We start from the raw sequence: 17955 nt of genomic DNA on the forward strand, positions 1-17955 counted from the left end.
AGTCACTTTCGTTCTTTTTCGACTCCTTAATAGTAAAAGGATCATCTGAGCACTTGTCCTTTAAGGCTCATTAAACATTCGAAGGAGACTAGAGTCATATTTTGTCCTTTTTCTCGACTCTTTAAATATGAAAAGGTCAAGTCTCGTTCCTATGTCATAAAATTTATTTGTCGACGCTCACATTTTACTTGTTAATCTTGGTCGTTTTCTTGGTTTTCATTGAGTTGCAACCCTATTCGATTATCTCTTTTCCTCGGATTTTGAGTTAAGTCATCCTAGCAGACTCACCAATCCCGTCCCCTTTACCAAGTGATGAAGACTCTGCACCCCCCGTCTCTTCTGAGGTATCGGCTGTTAGTGATACCCTTCCTATTATCCCGAGTATTCAACCTCTTGACTCTCGAGCTCTAGGAGGGGAGCCTTATGATATCAATTGGAATCCTCTTTGGGAACCTTCAAAAGAAGACTTCCCATTTACTCCCCCTGGTGTTTCGGTGGCAATGTCTTCTTCCGACATGGATGAGACGAGCCCCATTACCGGTGAAGAGAACCTTGTGTCGAGTGGAGAAATTCCTCTTTCCATAGAGGGTTTCCCTTTTCCCTTGGGTCTTGGCGTAACATTTCCCTTGCGTTATCATGCCTTGTCTGACATCATGAGTTCCATGTCTCTAAACCAGAGTTCTGTGTGGTCTCGTGCTATAATTCCAACCTCAGAACCTTTCATCCCTCAGATTCACAATGTATTGGTCACGTCTGTTCCGTCAATGACTACTGTCTGTGTGGCCTCTACAACTCTTGCTGTTAGTGCTATTATTATGCCCTAGGTGGTTACTGTTAGCTTTGCTACAGTTTGCAACATTTGATGGGTAAAACCAGGTTAGGTAGTACTGGTTTGGGTTGCAAAGGGTTTGCAGCAGCTTATTTCACCCTTCCCTTTCATTTGCCTTATTCCCTTATAACTCCCCACACCTCCGTTTCCTCCTTCCCCTTAAATTCTCCTCATTCCCCTTTAAACCCCTTTGTCCTTGTTTTCCTCCTATAACCCCGCTTAAGCCCTTTTTCCGGCTCCAGGCATTTTTTTTAACACTATTAAACCCCGCTTAAGCCCTTTTTCTGGCTCCCGGGCATTTTTGTTTTAACTCTATTAAACCCTGCTTAAGCCTTTTTTCTGGCCCTCGTGCGTTTTTGTTTAAACACCATAAAATCCCATGTAGGTCCCTTTATTCATTTAAAGCCTTTATTCGCTTAATTCTAAAGTCCATATGATATAATTTATACAGTCGCGTGCATATAATAAAAAAATTATTATAACCTGTCGGGGCTTTACCTGTCACATCAACCTCGAGCACGTGTTGTAGCCCACCGCCATCCAATCGCGCCCGCCTTATCATCCGACGGTGTTCGCTATCCCTCTCCCTGCAAGCTGCGCACGCGATAGCCCTCGGGGAAGGCAGTTTCCCACCGGACCTACTTGCTATGCATCGCAACTTGACTGGATCGCGCCCTGCTATACGTAAACCACCTTTTCCCGTAAAGTAGTGGGTGGAAACCGCTTACCGCCCTTCTGGTACTGCTCCCCACTCGTTAAATGTCGATCATCTCCGCTGCATGATAGTTGTCGGATCTGCCCGACAGTGATTCGACGACCCTCGATCCTCCATTCCTGTTTGATCCCTATGGCTTCCGTAATCCAATCTCCATCGTCCAATTTTCCAGATCTAACGGCTAATATTTCATCGCGCCTTTGTGTCGTCCCATCACTGCCCGCCAAGAGATCTCTGCCGTCCATCTGAGCTATCTAATGGTCAGCATTCGTGCCCAATTCATCGTCCATTTTCAATGTGTTTTTTCAGTCCTTTTTACTTGTCCCATGCACGCGAAGAAGGAAGAGATGATCCGGCAATCTGCACATGAATTCCTCAGCTACCACATTTAAAGAACATGGTCAAGGACGAGAAGGATGATCCTCGAGCACTCAATGATTGCAGCAGTTACTGAAAATTATTCAAATAATACTTCACCTGTTCAGGAAGGACATCAAAGTACCAAGTCGATTTTGTTCATTTAAACACTCAGCTTGCAGCAGAAACCCATATATAATTGTAAATGCAGTTGGTGGTCAGTTATGACCCTTCCATGCTTAGGGAAACGGAGCAATTTTGTAGTCAACCTCCATATATATACAGGAAAAAGATGTAATGAGGTTGATGAAAGTTATTTTGGTGTAAACTTCAACTTCTGGAGACTGCAACTATTGTGACACCTGCAGCTTTTGGTCTTCATTTCAGCGAATACAAGCTTCTTTTGCTGTTAATTTCTCACTTTCCACTTCTTCTTCTTTGTTCTAGGCTATGCCTGTTATGCATTATTTCATGTGCTGTTGATGTTTAACATTAGAGGGGCTGTCACCCCACCTCTGTGTTAGAATTTAGTTGTATCATTGAATTTGTATGCAGGTTTCTATTGTTTCAATGCCATAGAGCTGTCACCCTCTCTGTGCATTAAGAAATAGATTGATAGACATTTTAACTGGTTGCAGCTGGCCATCTCAGGGTCCTGTGCATTTGCTGGTGTGATCAGTCTTCTCCATCTTCACATTTTCCCTAAAATTGTGAGTAATTGGTGGTCTAAAACCTTGTAGTTTGGGGGTGTTCACCCATGTCTGGGGTTAAGCATAGTAGAAGTGGTTATCTGGCTTGAATATGCAACATTTCTTACATTCATCCACCAATTTACAACATTTTTGTTGAGTTTGTAATGTTCCCGAGCATCTCTAAAATACAACCTAGGAGAGTTTCTTGGGGTGATAACATTAATTGGTGCCACTGCCAGGAATCGAAGAATTGAAGCTCAGCTTCCCTGGGAGAACGACACAACTTCAAGCTTTGATGATAGACAAGGTTTGAACACAGATTTCTGGTTGTAATCATCTATCTGGAAACTCCATTGGAGGAAGATCAACCTTTGGTGACTCCACATTGAAGTTCTGGCTCAGTTTGTGAGATATACTTGAAGAAATCCTCAGAAATCACTCGCTGAATCAGTGCATGACCCTGAGAGGACTGTCAAATCGAAGAAAGAATCACAGAAAGGGGCATCAGGATCAGGTAAGCCTAAGAAATCTAATTCATCTCTGAAAGATAAAGTTGTAGCTGAAGATGTACAGTTTGAAGATTTAGAGCACAACACTGTTATTAAGGAAATTCCTTCAGAGTTAGTTAATCTCAGTCTTCCTTAAGTGCATCACGATTAAGCCTAAGAGAAAGATAAAGTTGTAGCTGAAGATGTACAGTTTGAAGATTTAGAGCACAACACTGTTATTAAGGAAATTCCTTCAGAGATTAATTCAGCTCCTTGTGTAGTTAGTTCCCCTTTGAATCTCAGTCCAAAGAAAGATTCCCATTCAGTCCAAAACATACCTTTATCTCTTCCATCCATCACATTACTTCCTACCATTCAATCTACTAGTGTTCCTCTACATATTCCAATTATGGCAGGATAACAAGCACCCACGAAGATTGAGAGAATTGTTGCTGCCAGATATGGACCTTTAGTCTTGCCTGTTCCTTTAAATCCTATGCCTATGGGATAATATCAAAAATATATGCCTAAATTGACTAGAACAGAGGGAGTAACAGTAGAAGAACATCTTGAAGCTTTTTACAGTTATGCGGATAATTTAGATATAAGTGAAAATGATGTGTGGATGAGAGTTTTTATCTAGAGCCTTGATGGAGAGGCTAGGAAGTGGTTTAGAGAATTACTCCAGAGATCAATAATAGATATTGAAGCATTAGATGATGCGTTTTTGAAGCAATGGGGAGATAAAAAATACTTGTTGTATTATCATACTGAGTTTGGTAATCTAAAGAGGGAAAATGGTGAATCTTTGCCTGATTTTAATAAAAGATTCAATCGAATGTATAGTAAGATATCAGCCGAGGTAAAGCCTACTCCTACCTCTACCAAACTCACTTATGCCAATGCTTTTGACTCCGATTTCTGCTTGTTGTTAAGAGAAAGGAGATGTGCTACTCTAGTAGATTTGCAGGATGCAGCACTAGAAGTAGAGTCTAATATCATGGCAGTAGAAAAGCTCAAAAGTAAAGCTAACAGGAGAAGACAAAGAAATCAGGCTTCTACTTCTTCTGCATCATCTTCAGAGCCTAAATTAGACAAAATGACTAAGATGATAGAGTCATTGGCTACTGAAATTTCTAAGCTGAAAGTTGAACATAATTCCGGGAAAATAAGGTAGAAGAACACATTTGCTCCAAGAAACCCCAATCCATTCAGAAGAGAAAATGAGCAGTTACAAATAATGTAGAGGGGTGAAGATTCAAAGGAAGATCAGAAAGTTAAAGCTCCTTTTCAAAATGTAGTCATGGAGGGTGAACAATTTGAAGAAGATGAGGATGAAATTCACTACATGGAAGATAAAGGCAGCGCTGCATTTTTGACATTGGCTTAGTATGAACAATCATTGCTGCAGGAACAAAAAATTCAACAGTGGGATAGAGAAGCTGTCCTACAAACTGGTGACCAGCAAAGATATAACTTGAGGTCTAATGCAAAAAATGCCAAAGAGAATCCTGCCCAAAGAGCTGCTGTCCAAGCAGAATCACAGAATGTCAAACAAAAAATACCAACAGCTGATCCAGTCATCCTTAAAGCTCCAGTTCAAGAGGTAAAAAGTTCTGATAAATCATCTTCTTCTTTCAGCTTTGAGTCAGAAGTTCAGAAATTGAAAATATATGTGCCTTGAGCTAGGAACCAATAAAACCTCCACTGACTCTGTTAATTTGCAAGATGACAAGCTTGCCATTGTGCTTAGCCCCATGATTGAACCTGCTGATAGTAATTCTCCATCTTTTTATGTCTCATTGACCATTCATGACAAAATCCTCTATAATTTCCTACTAGATACAGGGGCCAGCCATAATCTGATGCCTAAAGCTGTCATGGAAGAGTTAGGCCTTGATATCACTAGACCCTATCATGATTTATTCTCTTTTGATTCAAGGAAAGTGAAATGTCTAGTATTAATTAAGGACCTGGCCATTACCTTAACTCAGCTGCCCATGAAGAGTATGATGATGGATATTGTGGTAGCAGATGTCCCTCCTAAATTTGGCATGCTGTTGTCTAGAGGATGGATTAAGAGACTAGGTGGGAAGTTACAGAATGATCTATCTTATGCAACTATCACAGTTTTTGGAGGAGAGAGCAGGAGGTTATATAGAGAAGCACAGTTGGCATATATCATCAGTGATGAGAGTAATCCTACAAATCATCCCGTATATGTAGTGGACACTGGTTTTGGAGCATGTATTCTCCAAATAGAATAATCTCAGAAGGCCTCAATGCAGATAAGGAAACTGACAGTTCAGGTGAAAGAAGAGCAAGGAAGTCAGGTTTGGGAGATGTTCTTTGATGGAGCATGTTCCAGGGAGACTGTAGGAGCAGGGGTGGTGCTAGTATCTCCACAAAAACAAAGCATTCAACTGTCCTTTAAGCTGGTTTTTCAAGTCACAAACAACATAGCAGAATATGAAGCTTTGTTGTTGGGCCTTAATGTAGCAAAAGACAGAGGAATCAAGAGTATAAAGGTATTTGGAGATGCTGATTTGATTATCCAGCAAGTAAATAAAACATTTCAAGCAAAGCACCTAAGGTTGAAAGCATATAGAGATGAGATATGGAGAGTTAGAGATTCTTTTGATTATTTCTATATTTCATACATTCCTAGAGCCCAAAATCAGCTTGCTGATTCCCTTGCTATGTCTGCTAATCTATTTATACCTCCTTTGTCTCCTAGACTAGTTTATGAGGTCCAAATGAAATACAGACTGTCCTTGCCCGATAATGTCCACCATTGGAAAGTTTTTGAAGATGATGATGAGATAAATAGGTTCCTTCAAGTCATTGATGAGTTTTCCGAAATGCAAATTGACCAAGAAAATGAAGCCTTACAAGAAAGCCCTCAATCCCAGCTTTGAGATAAGATTTGTAAAGACAATATTGTCCAAATTCCTAGTAATCATATTCCTAAGGGTCTAATTCCTCTTGAAAGACTGTTTGATCAAAATGATGTGCCTTACAAGGCTGCCCAAAAAGAAGATCAATCTACAGTCTGTAAGCATGATATAGGAAGTCCAAGTCAGCCTAGATATGTAAATTTGTTCACTCATTTGTCAGCTGATCAAACTGCTGAATACTGCAATTTGATGAGGCAACTTGCTGATGTGTTTGCCTGGGAGTATAGTGATCTGAAAACGTATGATAAGAGAATTATTCAGCATAAAATTCGTCTGGAGAAAGACACCATTCTTTTCAAACAGAAGATGAGACCAATAAATCCTATGCTTCTTCCTCTAATTGAAAAAGAAATTAAAAACTTGTTTGCTGCCAAGATCATAGTTCCTCTCAGATATTCAAAATGGGTAGCCAATTTGGTGGTGGTGAGGAAGAAGAGTGGAGAAATCAGACTGTGTGTTGATTTTAGAAATTTAAACAAATGCTCAAAGAAAAATAACTATCCTCTACCTAAGATGGAGCATTTTTTGCAGAGGGTCTCAAGAGCCAAAGTAATGTCTTTCTTGGATGGTTTTTCAAGCTTTAATCAGATTGTTGTACATCTAGATGATCAAGAAAATACTGCATTCACCACTCCTTGGGGCACTTTTATGTATGCCAAAATGCCATGTGGATTGATGAATGCTGGAGCCACCTTTCAGAGAGCTATGGATATAGCATTTGTGGGAGAGAAGGACAAATTTGTGCTTATATACCTTGATGATATAATAGTTTACTCCAGCAGCCATCAAAATCATTTGCAACATTTGAAAAAAGTGTTTCTGAAGTGCAGGAGGTTTGGAATATCAGTCAATCCAAAAAAATCTCAATTTTCTTTAAATGAAGGCAAGTTGTTAGGACATATTGTGTATGCTACAGGTGTTAAGATTGACCCAAAAATAGTTAAAGCAATATAGACCTTGTCTGCCCCTCGATCAAAGAAGGATATTCAGTCTTTTTTGGGAAAAATAAATTTTTTAAGGAGGTTTATTCGAAATTTTGCTGAATATGTGAAGCACATTACCTCCACGTTGAAGAAAGGGGTAGAAATCAAATGGACTCATACAGCAAGAAAATCATTTGATTCCATCAAAAAAGCTATTATGGGGGCTCCCACATTAATAAGTCCAGATTATAGCAATGAGTTTCATATAGTTTCATTTGCCTCTGAAGATACTATTGCAACTGTTTTATTGTAGGCAGATGAAGAAGGTTTAGAGAATCTAGTGGCATTTTCAGGAAGAATTTGAGGGATGCTGAAATGAGGTATGATATTATTGAGAAACATGCATATGCTCTTATCAAATCCTTAAAAGCTTTCAGAGTTTATATCTTGCACTCAAAGATAGTTGCATATGTACCCTCTGTTGCAATTAAATATGTCTTGACACAACCTGATGTTGATGGAAGAAGGGAAAAATGGATTGCAAAGTTGATAGAATTTAACATAGAGATGAAGCCCACTAAACTGATCAGAGGTCAGGGTCTTGCCAAATTATTAGCTGAAGAAAATTGCAGGTCTTTAGATATTGATTTCCTGTGCACAATTGCAGAAAATGGTCAGACAAATGAAGAAGAGGAAACAACTGAACCACAGAGAAAGCAGTCTGTGGCCGAGAATCTAGCTTTTTGTGATTGGTATGCTGAAATAATCAATTTCTTGTTCAAGCTAGAAATCCCTTTAGGATTTACTCAAATTCAACCTAGAACTTTAAAACTTAGAGCCGCAAAATATTATATCAATGAAAATCTACTCTACTAGAGGGATCCATCTGGAATATTTTTAAGGTGTCTGGATAAAGAACAGTCAAAAGAAGTTATGCAGCAGTTTCATAACAGCATGTGTGGAGGGCACCATTATTGGAAGACTACAGGCCATAAAATTCTCAGAGTTGGGTACTATTGGCCCACTTTATTTTCTGATGTATTTTCTTTTGTTAAATCTTGTGACAGGTGCCAAAGATTTGAAGGAAAACAACAGATGAAGTCCCTGCCCTTAAAACCAATACTTGCAAAAGGACCTTTTCAGCAATGGGGCTTGGATTTCATTGGAGAAATAAACCCACATTCAAGTGGCCAACACAGGTGGATATTATTAGCTACTGATTATTTCACTAAGTGGATTGAAGTAGTCCCTACTAGGAAGGCTGATCATCATGTGGTCATGGAGTTTTTGACAGAAAATATCTTTAGCAGATTTGCTTGTCCACATAAATTAATCACAGATAATGCAACAGCCTTCAGGGCAAAAGAATTGGTGGAAATGTGTGATTCAATGGGTATTAAACTTGTTCATTCCACCTCATATTATCCTCAAGGAAATGGTCTGGCTGAATCCTCTAATAAATGTCTGATCAGGATAATTAAAAAACTGTTAGAGGAAAATAAAAAGAATTGGGATTCAAGGCTCAAGTATGCACTGTGGGCTGACAGAGTGACCATTAAGAAATCCACAGGAAATTCTCCATTCAAGCTAATATATGGCACTGATGCTGTATTCCCAATTCAATTAATTCTCCCTGTCGCAAAATTCCTTCAAAAAGAGCAGGATGAAGAGGAAGAAATGGAAAAAAGGATAATTAATTTAGCAGAAATACATCAGATTCGAGAACAACTGGTTGAAAAGGCTGCAGCACATCAGAGAAAGATCAAGGAAGCCTTTGACAAAAAGGTAAAAACAAATAATTTTCAGATTGGTGACTTGGTTTTGAAATGGGATGCACTAAAGGAGAAGAAAGCCAATCATGGGAAATTTGATGCTTTCAGGACAGGGCATTTCATCATTTCACAGATTTGAGGGAACAACACCTTCATATTGAAAAGTATGGCAGGAGAGACAGTTTTTTATGGCCCAATTAATGGGTTGTTTTTGAAAGTTTATGTGATTTAAGGTCTTTGGGCCTTAAAATTTGTAAATATTGTGTTTTTATCAGTTTTAGTATAGGTGCAGTAGACTCCATGCCCAATGGAACACTAGGAATTTTGGATAATTTGTTTGTAGCTGGAAAGGTAGTGGTCTACAAGTTCTTGAGACCTCACAGGGAGGATCTCATCCCCAGAAGGAGCCAGTGTTAGCTTTGCTATAGTTTGCAACATTTGATGGGTAAAACCAGGTCAGACAGTGCTGGTTTGGGTTGCAAAGGGTTTGCATCAACATATTTCACCCTTCCCTTTCATTTTCCTTATTCCCTTATAACTCCCCACACCTTCGTTTCCTCCTTCCCCTTAAATTCTCCTCATTCCCCTTTAAGCCCCTTTGTCCTTGTTTTCCTCCCATAACCCCACTTAAGCCCTTTTCCTGGGCATTTTTGTTTTAACACTATTAAACCCTCCTTAAGCCCTTTTTCCAGCTCTCGGGCATTTTTGTTTTAACACTATTAAACCCCGCTTAAGCCCTTTTTTCGGCCCTCACGCATTTTTGTTTAAACACCATAAAATCCCATGTAGGTCCCTTTATTCGTTTAAAGCCTTTATTCTCTTAATTCTAAAGTCCATATGATATAATTTATATAGCCGCGTGCATATAATTAAAAAATTATTATAACCCGCCAGGGCTTTACCTGTCACATCAACCCCGAGCACGTGTTGTAGCCCACCGCCGTCTGATCGCGCCCGCCTTATCATCCGACGGTGTTCGCTATCCCTCTCCCCGCAAGCCGCGCACGCGATAGCCCGCGGGGAAGGCGGTTTCCCGCCGGACCTGCCTGCCACGCGTCGCAACCTGACTGGATCGCGCCCCGCAGTACGTAAACCACCTTTTCCCATAAAGCAGTGTGGGGAAACCGCTTACCGCCCTTCTGGTACAGCTCCCCGCTCATTAACTGTCGATCATCTCCGCCGCCCGATAGCCATCGGATCTGCCCGACAGTGATCCGACGGCCCTCGATCCTCCATTCCTGTTTGCTCCCGATGGCTTCCGTAATCCAATCTCCGCCGTCCGATTTGCCAAATCTAATGGCTAATATTCCATCGTGCCTCTGTGTCTTCCCATCGCTGCTCGCTAAGAGATATCGGCCATCCATCTGAGCTATCCAACGGTTAGGATTCATGCCCAATTCATCGTCTATTTTCAATGTGTTTTTTCAGTGTTTTTGGCTTGTCCCATGAACACAAAGAAGGAAGAGATGATCCGGAAATCTGCACATGAATTCCTCAGCTACCACATTTAAAGAATAGCACAGTCAAGGATGAGAAGGACGATCCTCGAGCAGCTCAATGACCGTAGCAGTTATTGAAAATTATTCAAATAATACTTCCCCTGTTTAGGAAGGACATCAAAGTACCAAAAAGGCTGATTTTGTTCATTTAAACACTCAACTTGCAGCAGAAACACATATCTAATTGTAAATGTGATTGGTGGTCGGTAATGACCCCTCCACGCTTAGGGCAGCAGAGCAATTTTGTAGTCAACCTCCATATATACCCAGAAAAAAGATGTAATGAGGTTGATGAAATTTATTTTAGTGTAAACTTAAACTTCTGGAGACTGCAACTATTGTGACACCTGCAGCTTCTGGTCTTCATTTCCTGCTAATAAAAGCTTATTTTGCTGTTAATTGCTCACTTTCCACTTTTTCGTTTTTGTTCTAGGCTGTGCCTGTTATGCATTATTTCATGTGCTGTTAATGTTTAGCATTAGAGGGGTTGTCACCCCACCTCTGTGTTAGAATTGAGCTGTATCATTGAATTTGTATGCAGGTTTCTATTGTTTCAATGCCATAGAGTTGTCATCCTCTCTATGCATTAAGAAATAGATTGATAGACATTTTAACTGGTTGCAGCTGGCCATCTCAGGGTCCTGTGCATTTGTTGGTGTGATTAGTCTTCTCCATCTTCACATTTTCCCTAAAATTGTGAGTAATTGGTGGTCTAAAGCCTTGTAGTTTGGGGTTTTCACCCATGTCTGGGGTTAAGCATAGTAGAAGTGGTTATCTGGCTTGAATATGAAACATTTCTTACATTCATCCAACATTTTACAACATTTTTGTTGAGTTTGTAATGTTCCCGAGCATCTCTGAAATACAACCTAGGAGAGTTTCTTGGGGTGATAACAGTTACCATCCTATGGGTAGTGTCCCACTTTCTTCCAGTTCCATTCTGGCAGGGTGGTCATATGAGCAATATATGTTTTATCTTCAAAAACTGAATCCTAACCTTCTGGGCTCCCAACCGCCATCTTATCTGCATAATCCATTGCACTATTATGATCCTCGAGGGGCTCATATTTATCATACTGGGTCTCTCCCCCCTGAACCTATGGTTGAAGTTTCCGTTCTGTTATCAGTTTCCTAGTCTCATATTGCCTACCATGGTGGTCAACAAGGGCAACCGTATCAAGGACAACCGTAACAAGGACAACCCTACCAAGGGCAACCCTATCAAGGGAAACCATATCAAGGGAAACCCTATCAAGGGAAACCTTCAGGCCTACAAGGACAACCTTCAGCCCTTACAGGTTCCTCTTTTGTTTATTTATGGAAACCTTCTGGTCAACCAGGTCAACCTCAATTCCAGCCAGGCCAACCTGTTGCCCAACAAGGCCAACCCTCTGGTCAAGTAGGCCATCCTCAGATTCAGCAAGGGCAACCTACTGTCTAGCAAGGTCCACCCTTGGTCAAGTAGGCCAGCCCCAGATTCAGCAAGGCCAACCTACTGTCCAGCCAAGTCAACCCTCTGGTCAAGTATGCTAGCCTCACATCCAGCAAGGCCAGCTTACTATCCAGCCAACTCAACCCTCTGGTCAAATAGGCCAACCTCAGTTTCAATAGGGTCAACCTATTACCCAACAAGTCCAACCTTCTGGGAAAATAGGTCAACCTCAGTACCAACAAGGCTAGCCTTCTAACCAGTTGGGCCAACCCCAGTTTCAACAAGGACATCAGTCCAGTCAAATCAATCCATCTCCCAACTAGCTAGGCGTTCAAACGCTAACTGTTTCTCAAACCCCGCTCGGTTTCCAGACTTAGGTTGGACTCCAGACTTAACCTAGTCTCCAAACTCAAATTGGATTTCAAGCCCAGCCTGTTTATCAAATGCAGCCCGGGCCTCAGGCGCAGTTTGGAGCTCAGCTGCAATATGGTCTTCAAGTACTTCAGCAACCCCAAGGGCAACCTCAAGGCGCTCCGTATCAGAATTATTAGCAACCACGGGTCCATCCTTATCAAAAATTTTAGCAGCCCTATGCTGCACCTGTCGGTTAAGCTGGTAACCAATGGGTTGCTGGTGGTCAAAACCTGGGTCAACCGTCTGGTTATACTTATAATCCATATGGAAAAAACCCTTATGGGAAAAATCCTTCTGGCTAAAACCCATGGGGGAAATAAGGGGTTGGATGGAACCCTAATGCCGACTCTTATCGAAAGCCTATGATGTCCTTTAATCCTTAATTACCTTTCTTAACAACCTTGGAACTTCCTGATGTGTCCAAGCTGACGAACGACCCGATCCTTCATAATCCGTATTGGCCACCAGTTCCGACCAAAGTTCCCAGTGATTGTCCTAAATTTGATGGTAAATCTAGAGAGGACCCTCAAGCGCATGACATGACTTATCACCTCTGGTGTTCATCTAACTCATGGCTTGATGATTCTATCCACCTTTGTCGTTTCCAACAGACTCTCACTAGTTTCGTGGCGAAATGGTATATTGAACTTGCTCGTGGAACTTTCCAGGATTTCAATTCACTTGCAATGGCATTTATTACTCACTTTTAGTTATTGATTCGTTATGAAACGAGCACACACCTCCTTACATATTTGAAATAGGACACAACAATGCACATCTCCGATCATAATCACAAATTAAGAAGGCTACATCATTTGATTGAGTTTTGGATCCCTGATCAGCTTATGACTGACTCGTTTACTACCTCATTTGTCGGTCCGATAGCCCAAGATATTGCCATGGGGGCATGTGTTATTGAAGAGCAAGCTATCATGCATGCTCAGTATCTCGATTTGGTTTATTACCAATCTAGTACGCTATATGATTACTTGCCTGACGCTCCGTGACCCGAAACTACTAAGGCTTCGTCCATGCCATCCATCGACGGTGTTATTGGTTCCGTTACTTCATCCTCCCGAAAGTCTTCTGCGACCCCTGCGAAGAAAAAATATACTGCTCCTAGTGAAAATGCTTCTCAGGCCCCATCTAATACTGGTAAAACTTCCGAAGTCAATGCCATCCAGTCCACTACGGCAGATAAAGCTTCGAAAGGTAGAAAAAAAGGAAAGGAAAAAATAAAGTTGATCCATTGAAGTAGGACCCTCCTAAGCCTTCGGCCGATGATGGTACTAAACGCAAACCCAAGTACCCTTGCCTCATCTATGAAGAGGATCACTACACTAAAGAATGTCTTAGATGGCCTAAGGTTAGTCGTTTGCTCAAGGGGACTCCCAAAACTCCTGCTGTGCTTAAAGAGCCTTTTCCCTCTAAACAAACCCAAATGGTGGTCGATCAACCTCAATCCTCTTCCACTTTTGGCTCTCAAGTTTTCATGGCTGGGACTATTCCCATTCATATAAGTACTCGATTGAAAGAATATCCTCCACCCACTGGCAAGGAACCTAAAGTCACTTCAAATGTTCCTTCGTCCAGTTCTAGCCCTCTCCATATTGAACGACCTAGCACTGAGTCAATCATTCAACCTCCTACCAAAGGAGTACTTTGGAAATCTTCTTATAACCCCAATGCTCATGCCACGCAACACTATAGCATTGTGGATGACTTATCCCAAGCCCCTTCGGTTATGTCTGCTTTGGAAGTCCTCCAGAGTTGTCCCTCCCAAAGGAAGTCTCTGCTATCAGTCATTGGTGGCATTGACCCGGACGATTCAGACTTGATTACTTTCGATCTCGACAATCATGTACTGCGATTACCTCATTAGATTGCTTTCCTCATCCAAGTCATCATTAACTCAAAGAATATTCACCGTACTATTATTAATGATGGCGCCTCCACTTGCATCATTTCTGTTGCTTGTTGGAAGGCTATCGGTTCCCCCAAAGTTGAGTCAATCTCCTAATAATTTGGAAGCCTTCAATGGAAGAGACTCTCGTCCGTTCAGTATTCTCCCGCACTTGCCCATCACTCTAGAGGGGAAGACGGTTGAGGTTGAAGTCGAAGTTGTTGACACAAATTTGGCTTACAACCTTTTGTTAGGTCAAAGATGGAAATACGCCATGCACACTGTGGCTTCATCTCTATTTCGTGTCCTTCGTTTTCCCCACCAAGGGAAAATTATCACAATTGATCAACTATCCTTCTTCACTTCCTCCTCTTCAGATGGCAACGTTCCATTTGTGGAGCATACCTCCGTTCCCTATGAAAGCATGGGCATTGGACTCTTCAAAGATCCTACCCTTATGGGTGTCTTTTCGCTCCCACCTCCCAACGTCGCCCCCATTAATATGATTTCTATCCGTTTTGATCCTTGGATAGTTCCACTCGTCGATCAGGTAGACTCCTGGGGTGACGTCATGCTGTTGAATCCTGCCGAGCTCAACTATGTAGAAATTTTTTCAGCATCGGCTTTATCCTCCGATCCTGCTCCATTGAGAAGATCTCTCGACACCTATGTACAATCCCCTTGGCTCGGAGATATTTTTTCTTTGGATCCGTTACAAGAGACTTTTCCTTTCAATGAAGAAATTTTAGAAACCATGTCTTTTGAGGATCCTCCTTGGTCCGATCATCACCATCGTTCCTTGTTTCTCTCAAGCCATGGGGCCATGACTACCTGTCTAGAGAACATTGCTTCCTGTATTCCCTCTCAGGAACTTCAGATGCCTATTTAGATTCATGAAGTTTTCTCTGAAGGCAATATGGGGAATATTATGCAAACTATGCCCATCGACATCTCTGTCAAACCAGGGATTGTTGAGAATATCCATATTGGTGTTACCTGTACTCCAGATGAGATTCAACTTTATACCAATCTTTTCAGAGAATTTTGCGATGTGTTCGCTTGGTCATATGAAGAAATGCTCGGTATTGACCCTAGTATCATGGTACACGAGATCCCTACGTATCCTAGTGCCAAGCCTGTTCGACAACGTTTACACCCCGTGCACCTGAGAAAAGCCACGACTATTAAAGGAGAGGTTGAAAAAATTCTCAAGGCAGGGTTCATTTACCCTATCCCACTGACTGACTGGGTCTCTAATATTGTCCCTGTGACCAAAAAGCAAGGCACTATTAGGGTTTGTGTTTATTACCGCGACATCAATCGTGCGTGTCGTAAAGATAATTATCCCACGCCCTTTATCGACCAGCTCAGTGATGATTATGTTGGGAGTGAGATTTTCTCGTTTATGGATGGCTTTTCTGGTTATAACCAGATTAATATTTTTCTTGCTGATCAACACAAAACTACCTTTATCTACCCGTGCGGTACCTTTTTCTTACAAGAATATCCCTTTTGGCCTTAAGAATGCTGGTGCCACCTTCCAGCGAGCAATTTCCTATGCATTTCATGACATCCGACACATTTTTCAGCCGTTTCTGGATGACCTGACAGCTCATTCAACTAAGCATTCTGACCATCCAAACCACCTCCTTGGTGAGTACCAGTGCTGCAGCAATAATGTTGCAACTCTTGGGGCTTCCTACTTTACTTTTATCAACATGGTAGTTCGTAACAAACTTGGAAGTGACAATGTTGTATGCACAAGTATTAGCTCTTACTACAGGCTGTCACTTGGTCAGCTGGCGCAAGATCACTAGGAGATTAAGCCAACTTCTATGAATTATCAGGAGAAGCTTTTAATTGTGATGAAAGAAATCTAGCTCTACGGAGGCTATTCTATTTGCAAAAAGAGAGGGAAGCCTGAAATGTAATGAAAACCCTAGAAAACCCTAATTTACCCAAATAACCCTAATTTTGCAGAAAAAGAGATGGAAACTGATGAAATGAGTACCATTGACTACTGAAAAGATAAGTCACATCTACTTAAGCTATTCCTAGAAGAAAATAATAAAAGAACATCTTTTTGTATTTCTTGAGTGTTTTTATGTGAAATTATTATGCTTGCAATTTATCGGATTGTGATTGTGCAGAGGTTTGGTGGTGAAGGAAGATGGACTTGGTTTTTTTAGAGGTGGAGGAAGGTGTGGAGAGGTCCTAAGAAGCCCTTAGAACCCTTCTGAAGACTTCCATTGCAATCGGATTCCAAAAAACCACTTACAGGGAATTCTACAGGAGGCTACAGGGGATCTATAGGAGGATCTACAGGGGGAGGCTGAGAGCTATTTTTGGAGGTTTTGAAGGTGGAAAAATGATGGAAAAGGGTAATTAAAGGCTAGATGAAGGTGTTGAGGTGTTTGCAGCTTGTCAAGGAAGATCAAGAGGGAACATGATGGTTGGATTTGTTCAAATGGCAAGAGGGAAGCTTATGGAGAAAAATGCAGAAATTAGGGCAGATTGGTGAAATGTTTCGAATGACTTGGGGAATCTGTGAGAAGAGAGCTAGTGCTGGCTACTTTATGGATGTATGGCGAGCTGAGGTGTCTTGCAAGAGATCTTCACATATACTTACAAAAATTGATCAAAGAAAGGACTAACTATACCATGAAAACAAAAATTTCTCTAGCTTGACCTAATTTCTGACCTACAAATAGAAAATGTTGAACAATAACCTTTGAACAGAAAAACATGCAAAGAGATCTATTGTAAAAGAATAGGAAATGATCTAGGAAACTTAATCTGAAGCAATACATTAATCTTTCCAAATCAAGTCATCACACTAGAAATTGCATGGGAGAGCAAAATTGTGTTTTTGGTGGTAAAAGTAGTGCCTTGACCTCGAATCATAGTCCCAGAAAGGGAGAAATGAGATCAGGACTTGCTGTTAGCCTTTTTGAATATGAGATTAGGACCTACTATTAGCCTTTTTGAATCTTACTCTGTCACTGCGTTAACCTACTTAAGCAACTGAAACAAAAACAGCTATGCAAACCATCAAAAGCAACCTAATCTAAACAAGGTAAAATGAATCTATGTAACAGAAATTAACTCATGAACTGAAGCAAAAACATATAAGTACAAAGAAAGAGGTGCTGGGAAGCTTGGGTTGGGCCCTAACCTAAGAGCTTCAGCCCTCTGAAAGAGATCAGTGCTGGCTCAAAAACTGTTTCATCTCCATTATCAAAAATAAAAGTCACATTACATAAACTGTTCTAAAAAAGGAAGCTCGAAAATAAGTTGAACAAGTGTTGCAAAAAAGTGAAAAAAATATAATAATGACTGGCTAACCTACTGAGGCTCTAAGCCGCCTACTTATACAAATGGATTCCTCCAACAGTCCTCCTAAAATCAAAGAGCTTGGCTTCCCAGAACTGGAGATAAACAATAATACTTCTTTACTTGCTCGGCTGCCCCTTGGATGCATCAATGTGGACCTCTGTGCTCTGAGTTGCTGATGAAGGATTTGAGGAAAGGGGTGATAAATGAGGGAGATACCCCCCTACAAATCCTATTCCCTGTTTTCCTCGAGTATTTTCTGCCATTTTCTCATAAATCCCTTGGCGTTATCCAAAATTGACCAAAAAATCTGCATAAAGCACACATTAGACTACATGGCGAAATGACTAACCCAATTCACTCTATTAGCATAAATATATTCAAATACATGAAATAAACTAATGAGAATGGTGTATTAAGTCGAACTAAGAGGCAAAATGAGCCCATATAATTACCCATTTCTAGGGATCATCACCACCCCCCTATTGAATGGGTTGCTCATCCTCTGAGAAACTAGTCTAACTCTTCATCCTTGATGGCTCTGATAGATTCCTTGACATCCCATGCTTCTTATGTGATATCTTCCTCTTTATCATGGAATCATGCCTTTCTATCCACCTCTTCCTACTGTTTCTGTTCTT

The sequence above is a fragment of the Pinus tabuliformis genome, chromosome J, assembly GCF_031772625.1.
Source record: "Pinus tabuliformis cultivar Carrire ecotype Pingquan chromosome J, CPIR1, whole genome shotgun sequence".
Taxonomy (NCBI): Eukaryota; Viridiplantae; Streptophyta; class Pinopsida; order Pinales; family Pinaceae; genus Pinus; species Pinus tabuliformis.